The 12,563-nt window shown below is 38.0% G+C and overlaps 1 pseudogene; it reads left to right on the plus strand.

Annotated features, from left to right (window-relative positions):
- The first annotated feature begins 3,140 nt into the window (after positions 1-3,140).
- LOC140931837 (uncharacterized) lies at positions 3,141-5,164 on the plus strand (annotated as a pseudogene).
- Positions 5,165-12,563: the final 7,399 nt, after the last annotated feature.

A 12,563-nucleotide genomic window follows, 5' to 3' on the forward strand; every position in this document is an offset into this window, starting at 1 on the left:
AAAGGGGCAATTGTTACTAGAACAATACATGTCCATATGTAAAATTAGGACAGAAGTAAAAAATTAGGGCAATTATTACTAGAACAACTACACGTCCCACTTGTAAAATTAGGACATGTAAAAAATCAGGGCACTAGAACAACTACACGTCCCAGTTGTAATTAGGTTTTTCATAGAAACCATGGCTGTGTTTGACTTATAATTAGGGAAACAAGTTGAAGCAGCAAATGAGTTCAATTTGTTGTAGGGTGTTCATAAGGTCAACAAGTTGAAATGGCGATGAGTTCAATTTGTTGAAGTAATTGGTGACTCGTTATTTGGTTCGGGGACAATTCGTGACTAATGGCAAGTTTGATCTTCTCTATGACGAAGTCGATTCTGCTTGTAAGGTACATGTACCTAAAAAGAGGCTTTCCAAAAAGGAGGTTAAAATATCCTCCAAACCTTGGATTACTAAAGAAATCTTTGCTAAAATGAAGCATAGGGATAATCTATATTCCAAACTACTTAAAAGTAAACAACCAAATCCTAACCTTTATTATCTCAATAAGAAATTTAGAAATAGGGTTGATAAAGATATGAAAGATAGTAAAACCAATGGTATCTGTTTTCATCCACCGCGCATTCATGTCCATCTATTGTGTACGGTAGGGATAAGAGAGCACGCTTCATGGTCAGTTAGCATTTAGTCTTGTAGTGAATACACCCATTGTTACTGTTACATTACGCCAAGATAAGAACTCCTCAAGAATTAGCCCAAGCGCAGATGTATCTTCCAGCACACCATCCCATAGCCAAAAAACTTCAAGCGTTGGACTATAAACAGATGAGAGACAAATTCCGAGAAGAGCATTGAGTGAAGTTTAGGTATGTGTTACCTTACATAAGAACATTACCGCACATTTGGCAAATCGCTTACCCTTAAAAAATTCATCTTTTTACATTGGCAATGGATGAGATTTTGATTCTACACGATTTGATTCCCTGCAATTGACCTGTAAGACTATATCTCTATTTACTTCCATTACAGACATGTGTTTCAAGAATTGGATGAAATGATTCAAGTCTCGCAATATGAACAACACTCTCTATTTCATGTCTGTTTCAATCTTTAAAACATATCAATTTGTTATCAGTTTGTCCTTCAACTGATCGGATTTCACCAGAAAGAAGCACTTCGTTTTGGCTATTTTGACTGTTTAGACGACTACCAGTATGCATTCATTGTAGACGTATTAATTTGTTAGAGAAAATGATTGATGGTTTGGTGCATAAAAGAAGGGGCAAACCACAATATCTTTTAAGAGATGAATTTAGCAAACTTCAAACATTATATAACAATCAGCCCATGCTAGAATATAACTATGAACTAAGACGTGCTTCTTTCATGCCACACTATAGTCAAAGAACATTTGATGTTTCTGACTTCTAGGCATTCCCTCCATGAATTGTTAGTCAGACATATTTGTCCTCCTACGCATTGGCGTTTTTCAGGAGACTTTTCTTTCGCATCAAGTAGGTTGTGTTCATGCACGCATTGCTGAAGAATTAACAGTCTGGAATTAACCATAGATGGACTAGTCCACATAAGAATGGGCCAATGCAATTCTACCCTTTGCCAGTCGTTAATTCCTTGATGGATGTGTCCTCACACATGCTGGCAATTCAGGCTTCTCCGGACATTCCCCATGGAACAACCTGCAGTTCAGCACAAAATGCTGCCTGCCAAATTTGCTACTTGTCATCTCTTCTCATGTCGAGGTGGGGAAATGCTCTGCAGTATTCTAAGGGGGGGGGGGAGGGTAGCTTGACTTGATTGTTGCCTTATCTATTTGTTTTTCTTAACCTAAACCAATATTTGGGGATCAAATGGTGAAAACTTGTTCTGTTTTATGTAAAGCACTTCTACCAATCTGTTCAATCAATCGGACAGCGGCCATCATGAATTACAGTAAATGTATGAAATCGTACGTTGAGTGTAATATCACAATGTCTTACACAGCTGGGATGATCATCTTGTGACCACATCCTGTTCTGTGGCACATTCCGGGCTGGGCCAGATACGGAAATGTCCCTTCCCTGGTGCTCCTTATTCGCCTACTCTTGCTTGCAAAGTGCATGGAGTTCTGCTATAAAATTTCATGAATCACACCTCGTTTTGCACAGACCATTTTAAGCTTGTTGGATGTGTATTAGATTATTGATTAGCCCCTGTTTTTCTAGTGAATTGTTTTTGGTTTAATCAAAGAAATAGTAGGAGTGTAATATATATTTAACCTCCAATGCTTGGATACATCTTGCACAAAAATCCATCTCCTTTACTGGGGAGTCTATCAGAGGTGTAACACCAGAAGAAATATGTGCACACATGGAGTTCACGAGATCACTAGACCCCGGCAATCATTCGGCAGCAATTGGCAAATAGATTGTACTTGGTTCTCTGTTTTCCACATGAGGCATCAACGACATAACTGATGAATTTATTACCACTGTTGCTCCCATTCTCGACGGAACAATGGGTGATGTTGTTACATCTTATGCCATTAATTTGTGGTATGCTAAATAGGTACAATATCAGAAAATTGTTCAAAAATTTATTGCCAATATTATCCGAACTGACAAGCATATCGTGTACGGACTTGCATGTCTTTCTCTGCCAATCTCTTACCTAAATTTATATTTTAGAAAGACTCAATAATTTCACGTTTAGGTAATTTGTATAGGAGTATTGGTGACCCACCTCAAATGATAATTAATCTAGCTTGTTGTGATTACAACCAATTTCGTAACCTACTATTAACATTGAAAACAACTCGTTTCAGATCTGTGATATATTTTCCGGTGAATCAACAATTTCATCAACTACTTCGCAAGCCTGTGTGATAAAGTTCCAAAAACTCCACTATGAGAGGGATCAATTGCCAGAGGGTTCCATCTGTGAACCCAGTCTTGGAGAACAAGTGCTAAGCAACCTCATAAACTTTGCAGTACATTCCACCTTTGAAGAGGTAAGCATATCAAACTCACTAAAAACAAAAGCCTCTATCAAGTTCCAGTGATCACGCCCCCACTGAGTGTCTGAGTGTCTGAGTGTCGTGACTGCCGTGGGAGAAGGATCAGAGGGTCCGAAGGCCGAATTTATGGGCATTCATTGCCTTCGTTTACATCCAGTATCAACAAGTAAGTAAGCTTAATTGGTTCAAAAGAGATTAAGCTTAATTGTTATATGTTATCCCAGAAGTTTACTCATAGTCCAGGGCCATAAATTAAAAAAGACATAAAAAAGACACCTGGAGATGCTGAAGGCGTGCAAATAATCTTCAAAGAAAGCCTTGAGGAACAGATTGCATGGTTGCAAAGAAAAGGAGATTTAGAGGAGGATGTCATCCGGGTCAAGATAAGTGGAGATGGGACTTGCATTGGGAAGAGACTAAAATTAGTTAACATTACTTTTACCATTTTGAACGAGAAAGACGCTGCAATGAGTGAAAAGGACAATTATGTCCTTGCTATACTTAAGACCACTGAGAGCTACGACAACCTTAAAGAAAGCCTCTCTGATTTAACAGCAGAAATGACTAAATTAAGTAAGGTTAAGGTGGGAGGGAAACACTATAATATTGAAAACTTCTTGGGTGGGAATTGGAAGTTTTTAGCATGTGTATGTGGGTTAGGGGCAGCTAACAAGGATCATGCATGTATTTGATGCAAATGCCCTCGCAATCAGAGGCATGACAGCCAAAGAGTATGGTCCCTTAGCAATAGTGCCCAGGGTGCTAGATCACTGGAGAAAATTGCCAACTTTGCTAAATCAAAAAAGCTCAACTGCAAAGCAACTCCTTAATTTAGCTTCAGACCACTTGATCATGTAATTATTGATACTTCACACTATGTCTTTGCATATCTGATAACTTGACTGAACTTTTAATCAGAGAATTGAGGAGAAAGGATGCAAGTGACAAGGCAACATTTCCAAATGGGTTTTCCCAAGAGAAGTTTAAGCATATGGCCGGGTATGAAGCATTCCTGAAGAACCTTAGCATTTCTTTTGAGTGGAGGATCAACAAAGATACAAAAAAGCTGGACTACAGAGATTTAACTGGTCCAGCAAAAACTCAGTGTAATGCAAAACATTGACTTCCCTTCCCTTCTGCCAGGTGACCAAAATATAGAAAAACTGCAGCAGCTATGGAGTGAGTTTATGGAAATCATTGGTGATTTAAAACTGGATTATAAAACAGATGAGTCAATTGTACAACTTGAAGTAAAAATTAAGGGCTGGTTTAAAATATTCTTGTCCCTATGCCAAGCCAAGGATGTCACCCCTTATATGCATGCCCTCTATTCCAATGTTCCAGAGTGTTTGAAGTTGTACAAAAATGTTGCATTTTTCAGTCAGCAGGGTAAGGAACAATATAATGATTTAGCTTCAAAAAATTAATTTAGATACTCTAATCACAGAGGAATTTCTGCTTTGAAACAACTTCTACTAAAAAATACAGAGTTCAATTTCTGGAAGTTGCTGGTTATGAGAGGCTAAAACCAAGTTATCAATGTAGCAATTTCTTCAGTCAAGGCTATACTATCAAGACTTGTACCAAGCAATGCAAAAAATGCTATCCTCGTACTTGTTGCTCACACCTTGTAAAAACTGAAGGTAAGTGGGTGCCAAGATGTTCTATGAGAGTCAACTAAAGATAAAGATATTTCCGGCATAAAATCTAGTTTCTTATACTACAGAAACATTGTAAGTCAGATGTCCCTAGTTGCAGTACAGTGTGAAGTCACATGATGGTTGCGCTTAATGTTTTGAGAGGGATGAAATTGCAAACTCCCTGATCCCATAAAAATAATAAAATTATGTTAAAGAAAGTGTCATGAGATATGAATGCACAAATCTATTTTAACCTTCTGTAATATCTGGAGGTCACGGTTATATGCAAATAACCAAAACAAATCAATATAATTTTATTTACCAGTTGACAACATACACTGTACTTGGATTGTAACCTGACAAGTTCAGCCTGATCTTTATAAAGTTTACACTCATGACACTTTCCCTTAAGTAGAGAAATAGATACCACAGGGCTGTCAATAAGTTTCAATGAACCACCCACTGGCTTTAATGTTTCATCCATAACAATATTATTGATAGCAGTTTCTTTGCTAACAGTAACCATCAGTTTACATATCCAGTCAAAATCAAACTAACTCAGCTGCCGAGTGTTATGGGTTATGCCCCTAATTGACAGCCCTGTCATGTCAGTATATACAGATATATGTATACTATAATAATATAATACATTATGTAATTGCACAATGATTTTTTTAAAGAGGAATGGAAAAACATGAAGACATTTACTAAAGATAATCAGTTTTTTGTAGCATAATTATGCTTATTTGCATCACCCCTTACAAATGTAAATATTACGCATAAATTGTCCTCTATTTCAGATCTAATGTATTTCCCTCCTATTACCTTAAATTCTTGGATGGCAGTCTTTCTAGACAACCAGAAACGCACAGTTTTCTCAATGACAAATGCAAAATCACCATTTTCATTGAAAATGCGTTCATCCCATTTGATTCCCAGCGAATGGTTTAAAGCCTCATTGGAGTCGATTCGATAGACAGTCTTCCCTCTTTCTTTACTTGGCTTCCCTGCTAATGCCAGTCCTTCATCAAACACATCCTGATCAATTCGAATTTCAACACGGGTTGCTGGATCATCCTTTTGGCCAGAATACAATTTTCTTTTTATTTCACGATACAGTTCTCCATGGACTAATTCCATGGGGTCCTCAAGAGAAGTACTAGAAGGAATACGAAGAGATTCCACCCACTGAAAAGGAGGGTTGCTATCCTCATTATCACATGGCCACCACTCGATGACCGTTTGCTATATTCCACATAGCGAATTTTCACTCGCTTTTCAATTTTGTCCATGTCTGTCACAACCACAATAAAGTTTAAGATTGGTTTTTGCTGTTTTTATCTTTTGGGATGACATTTCCAACAAACCTCGTCCACATACTGTTTTGGCGCTGTAGATTCTCTCTTTTCTCTGGCCGCCATGTTTATTTAATTTTTACCCAGTTAAATATTACTTTCCCAGTGAGAGATTAATGCGCAAGTGCAGTAACGAAAACTTGTGTCTGCACTATCCTGGACGCCAGTGGAAGCAAATGTTAACCTTCGAGGGCAATAAGTTGGATATGCGGAAAAATATTGCTTTGATGCATGCAGTGGAAAGCTGTTGCAAAAGCGATTTGATGAATAAATTAAATTCTCCACTATGACGCGCCATAGGGGACAAAAATACTTGTGTGAATTTGTGTACAACTTGCGTGAATTTATACACAACCTATCCTTGTCGAAGATAACTTCCTACAATACATTTACAACTTTGCTGTTAGGTCTACGACTTTCAGCTTCAGTTACTTGACTTCTAACAAAATATATACAACTTGTTTGTCAAACAAACCACTTATCGATCTATTCATACAACTTTTAACGTGTAGACATCAAGGTTGTTTTGCAATTTACGTGTTGTTTACATGTTTGACTTACGGCAGTTTTTATAACTCAGCAGCGAAATACACGACTTAGCATTGATTTAGTACAACTTCCTCTATGAAATATAGAACTTCCACATTTTCTTCCCACTTGTTATCGATTTCAAAATTCGTCATGATCGATTGGTTTACCAAATCCCAACATTCTTTGTGCGATTTTGTCTTCGAGCGCGTGCAAAACGATGGGGGATGGTACGGGAAGAAGCACTCAAGATATATTGAAGGATATAGTCAGGGTTTTAACCACATCGAATTCCCTTGAGGAAGCCCAGGTTCCTGACATGAGCAACGTAATGTCGCAAATAAACCCAAGTTCTTCCTCAGTGGTAACACAGGCAGTGGCCAGGCTTTTTCGCGGAACATTAACTCGAACCACCGCTGCAAGCACATCCCGGCCTGCAAAATCAAAGAAACGACAACACGATCCAACTTCTCGCAGAGACTGGCTTTTTCCTGAAAGATGTTATGCTACTACCTAGCCCGAGAATTAAGAAAATTCATCGTCGAAAGCTGAGGGAAAGATGCTGCATCTTCTCTGGAGTTCTGTAGCGATTGGTCAGAGAGGAAACTTCGCAGTGCCCTTGAGGCTGTATTCAAGGATAAATTAGATGGTTTACCAGCGCCAACGTGAGTATAAAATATTATGTAAATAATAATGTGCATTTAAAAATAAGAGCCAATAAACTTTACTGATGCAGTGGGGCAAGGACGTCTGCGGGGAATTTTCCCGTGTTTTGACAGGCAAAAAAGGCTGCAGGTGTCATGCATCATTGGACTATGCAGTATGCAATCCAGGATTAGCGGGAAAGGAGACCGTGTCATTATTTTTCCTTGAAAGAAGGCGGAGTTTGTTGCCCAAATTTTAAAACAGAGATGCCTGATCAACTTTTTGGGGAATGTTGAAGTTCCATTAATTTTGTTTTTGGTTAGAGGCATAACATATTGTATTCTCGGTATCCACTGTCATGCCTGGAAATTCACACATCCTTTCTCGCAAAACGAAGACCCCTTTCGAACCAATTGATCATGACGATTAATTGAAATTGATAACAAGTAGGACGAAAATGTGGAAGAAGGTCTATGTGTCATAGAGAAAGTTGTACTCAAACAATGCTAAGTCGTGTATTTCGTAGGAGAGTTATAAAAACTGCCGTAAGTCAAACATGTTAACAACACGTCACAAATTGCAAAACAACCTTGATGTCTACAAGTTAAAAGTTGTGTCAATAGATAGATAAGTGGTTTGTTTGACAGACAAGTTGTACATGTTTTGTCAGAAGTCAAGTAAATGAAGCTGAAAGTCATAGACCTAAGAGCAAAGTTGTAATGTATTGTAGGAAGTTATCTTCGACAAAGATAAGTTGTGTATAAATTCACACAACTTGTACATAAATTCACACAAGTATTTTTGTCCCCTATGGCGCGTCATACTCCACACTCTCAGCTGCCTAAACTTGACAGGTGGTTCGCACTTTCCTCATCTGTGGCACGTTTGTGGTGGCAGTTTGTGGGGTGGAAATTAAAATTTGAGTGACTGTTGCAAGCTCTCCTTTCTATCCCCTGCCAACCATCCCCCCTTGCGTTTTCTCTCACACATCTACTTTTCACGATATCATGTAAATGAAGAGCTAGCTTGCAGGCTAGCAAATGGTTTGCATATACTGAGGTTTAAAATTAGAAATCTCATTTTACTCATATTTTTCAACGTGTTTATAATATTCATTATAATATATTTTGTTAAGAAATGGAGAAGTTTAAAAGAAGGAACAAGTTATTATCATAATGGAGATTTTTGATCCACAAAATTGTGAATGCATTTTGAAGTTTAGGTCGGCAGAAGCTGTTCTACAGCGAGAGGGGTGTTCACTTGTCCACTGCTACCATCAAAAGAACCAGAAGGAAACCATGCTGAAAAAAATGGGGCCTTGTTATTGTCAAACGGTCCAAGAAAGTAAGCATGTCACCTACCTCGCCTTCATTCAGCAGTCTTTACAAAGCCACAATAAATTGGTAGGCATGATCTTTGCAGACAAGAGTATGATATGGTCGAGTGTCATGGGAAAATCTGCTTTCTACAGTTTAATTTGGGCATGAATCTCAACTAGATGTGCAATGCTAATCCTGATCCTCACAGGCATCAGGAAGAAAGAATTTTACATAAATAATATTCTTGGTATTGTGCTGTTACATTTACTTTTCATGCAGGCTACATATACAGACAGTGGGTACCAGTTCCAGAAGGATAATGATCCTAAGAATAAAGTTATTAAGTTTACCTAAAATATTGTCACTCACATCAAAACACTAACCACAAACAAAAACATTCAAGAAAAAATTAGTTAGAAATGTCACAAACAGATTTTTGGTAGTTAAGTTGAGAATGAAGTTCATACAAGATAACAGCATAAACTACTGGCCACATCCAGCAGAAAGTCCAGACAAATCCAATCGATAAACTCTGGCATGAGCAAAAGCATTTCCTGAGAATGGTTGTCAAACTTCCCATCAAAGAAATCGTTGCCAGATTCCAAGTTTTCTGAGACACTGTGACACCTGACAAGAGTAGGCACTACATCGGCCACCTTAAAAAAGGGGTTCCCGTCTGTGGTCTAACATGAGGGTAGAGCTTCTGGTTATTAAGATCTGGAAAGACTCCTTTCCTAAACTGCTCCTTTAGGGACCATCATTTCTAACCAAAAACCATTCCTGAAAACTAGTACTTTATTATATTTTAAAGTTTGCAACTTGTGTCACAAATGTTAAGGCAGAATACTTTAAACCAAAAGAAGATTGCTCAAGATTTTAAGAATCAAAGGATTTAGTTGCAGTACAACCAAACACGTAAGAAAAAAATCACACCTTCCAGAGTGTTACTTGACTTATTGTCTTATAAAGTCACAACAAAACAAAATGGAAGGCTTGTCAGTGAATAAGGAAAAGTTGTCCTAGCTAGAAACAGTTCACTTGATTTCACAACCAAAAATTGTTTTTCTTTATTTTGTGTTAGTTCAGAGGCTTTGGGAGGCATATGCTAAAATCGCTATTTCTTACCTCTCATATAAGCCAAAAATCAATTAAGTCTATCTCAGTTGCTCAAGGGACAAAAATTGAGGGACTTAGAGGTGCACTGCAAACAAACAAATGCCTGCACAAAGATCGGTTCAATTCAATATTCCTTTCTTCCTAAGTGGCAACGGGAGCAATTAGATTCAAGTAAACCTTTCCCTTGAGTAAGCTGTGGGTATTCACAATTACGCCAAAAGTTACTTTAACAGGACAAAAATCCAATCTGAGTAATTGATTTGTTGGTGTTCATGTCAGTATTCTCCACAGCCACTCAAAGAAATGTATAGTGTTGAGAAGGCAGAGAAGAAACCTGTAATCTGCAAAGAACATTGACAGGGTGTTTTAAAAGTTCATTCTGTTTTTTTTAATTTCACTTATTAATAATAATACCTTTAGTAAAACTAAGCATGTTATTCATTATTCATTTTACATTGAATAACTGAAATATTAGTACCCAGATGTCTTCCTTTATGTTTTCTGACATGTTCTAAGTGGTGAGTTAAAGAATGAACAAGCTCCCAAAGCTTATATAAAGTACTAGCAGGGGATCATTTTTAAAAGAGAGTTTCCTTGGTTCTCATTTTCATGGTATGTAGTCTATTGCTTAGAGCTCGCCCTAGAGGATCCCTTCAACTCTACCTATTTCAGCAAAGTTGATAAGTATTGCTGAGATTATATGACCTTCATGAGAACAGCCCCAAAAAACTGAAAGGTCTCTATGAGCTGCAATTGCCATATAAAGAGGGTTTTTAATTTCTCGAGGGTGCAGTGAAGCCTAAAAGAGCCAGTGGTACCAGACGGATTTGCCACAAACTATCAGCTTTCAAAGTTCTCATTGACAAGTTTGGGTTACACACTCAAAACCTAGAAACACTCAGCTGTTACAAATCTATGAAACACAGCGACCAATCAAACCTGAAGGGTTACCTGAAAAAGTGGAAAACTTTTTGTTTACCCTTGCCTCTTTGTGGATTTGCTACAGCCAGCAACTGTTCTTTCTCAAACGTTTCAGCCAGAAAGTGTTGATGCTGTCACGCTGAGATGGTCAGCAGTTATCGAACAAGATGGACGTGTGGTTTTTGATGCTCCTCCAATTCTCAACTTTTTGGCGATTATCTAGAGAAGCTTAGGACATTCTAGTCTCTTTTCTTTTACCCAAACGATTTACTTATCTTCTTCATCATGTAAACTCATCTGGGCATCTACATATGCCTCCTACCTTGAACCCCTCTATCTACTCCAAAAGAAAGCCATTCAAATTATCACCTTTTCTCCTCCAAGAACTCGTTCTAAGCCTCTTTTCTCGAAGCTTAATATTCTTTCTCTCCACTCACTTTATAAATTTCATGTTTCTTGTTTTGTATTCTCACGCTTTAATCACCTTTTACCTGCCTCTCTTTCCTCGCTCCTCCACTTTAATCATGATTTTCATGATTATCTAACTCGTTCTCATTTCAACTTGCATAAAATGTCCCTCAGGTATCAATTTGCGATTAGTTCTCAAGCCCCGACTATTTGGAACGATATCCTCTTGACTGTTCATGACAGCCTTACCACTAGTAACTTCAAAAAGAAACTAAAACTTCACTTTTTAAGCCTAATTTGAACTAGCGCAGGATTCTCATAGCATATTGTTAGTTTATTTGTCACTAGTTATGGACTGTTATAGGACTGTTATAGGACTGCATGCATGTAAACTTATTTAATTTCAGTTTTGTATCTTGTTTTAGTTTTGTAGTTTAGCCTACAGTCTTCATTTCTATATAAGATAATTTCTGTCATGCTGACTACAGGCCGTATAAGCCCCCGGCTTTGGCTTTACTGAGTCTGTACTGTATGAGCAGTGGAATAATAAAGTTAAGTTTAAGTTAAGTTTCATCCGCTATGTCCACAGTTAAGAAGCACCTGGACACACTTTAAGAGTAAAAAAGTGCACAAGCTCCCTATTATTAAGTACTACCTTGATAAGGTGGAGAACAAGGGCTATCAAGGTGTCGAGTTTTCTGGTTTTGCAAGTGCCAAGGGACGTTAAAGCTAAGATGCTGGCTCCTTTACTCAATTGATGTATTAAGCACTCGCCTTGGTAGCAGCTGTCAAGAACAGTCACACTCTTTTCACAAGGCATTTTGTTATGTAATATTTAGTCACGTTTTTTAAGAGGTTTTGTTTGTACAGCTCGTCATTGATTTCAATTTGATTGACACTTTTATACCTTTATCAAATTTCCTGTATATGTTTTGGATACAAGTGAATTTTTGGGCATTCTTTAGGTTTGTCTCGATCAGTATTAAACAATTAAATTGACAATGCGAGTGGTTCTTTTTAAGAGTTTATAAAATGGCGCCCAACATGGGGCTGGGACAATCATGACCCAGGAAGAGCAACTTCCAAGACTACGTGCAACATGTGCGGGCAACAAGGGCATAGTTACAAAACTCATCGCAGAAACCGAAGGTATTCTACATGGCCCTTATCCACTTGAAGAAAAAACAAGGAATCGACTGGTGCGCATTGAAAAGGTTCTAAGGGACCGTTCATTTTTTATGAGGTAGGGGGGGCTGGTGGAATTTTTTGAACCCCCATTACGAATTCCCATGCCCCTCCACCCAGTCCTCATTTTTTCTCATGCCCCCCCCCCCAAAGACGGTCATTTTTTTGGGTGACCCCCCCTTTCAAAAGAAACATCGTAATTAAACCTGACATGCATATATTTTGCAGTGTACAATATGATTTGTATTTTCCCTTCAATGTAAAGCTGTTGACAACTCATTCTACAGATGTAGCAGCCACTTCTGTTAATTCAAAAAATAAATTCTGTCCACTTGCTAAGGCACTTCTTCACTATTTTTCAAAGTCAAAAAGTCAATTTCTGATCTTCCGTTTATGGATCATCCAGAGCGTGTCGCTGCTGGCCTCTCAACT

The sequence above is a fragment of the Porites lutea genome, chromosome 3, assembly GCF_958299795.1.
Source record: "Porites lutea chromosome 3, jaPorLute2.1, whole genome shotgun sequence".
In the NCBI taxonomy this organism is placed as follows: Eukaryota; Metazoa; Cnidaria; class Anthozoa; order Scleractinia; family Poritidae; genus Porites; species Porites lutea.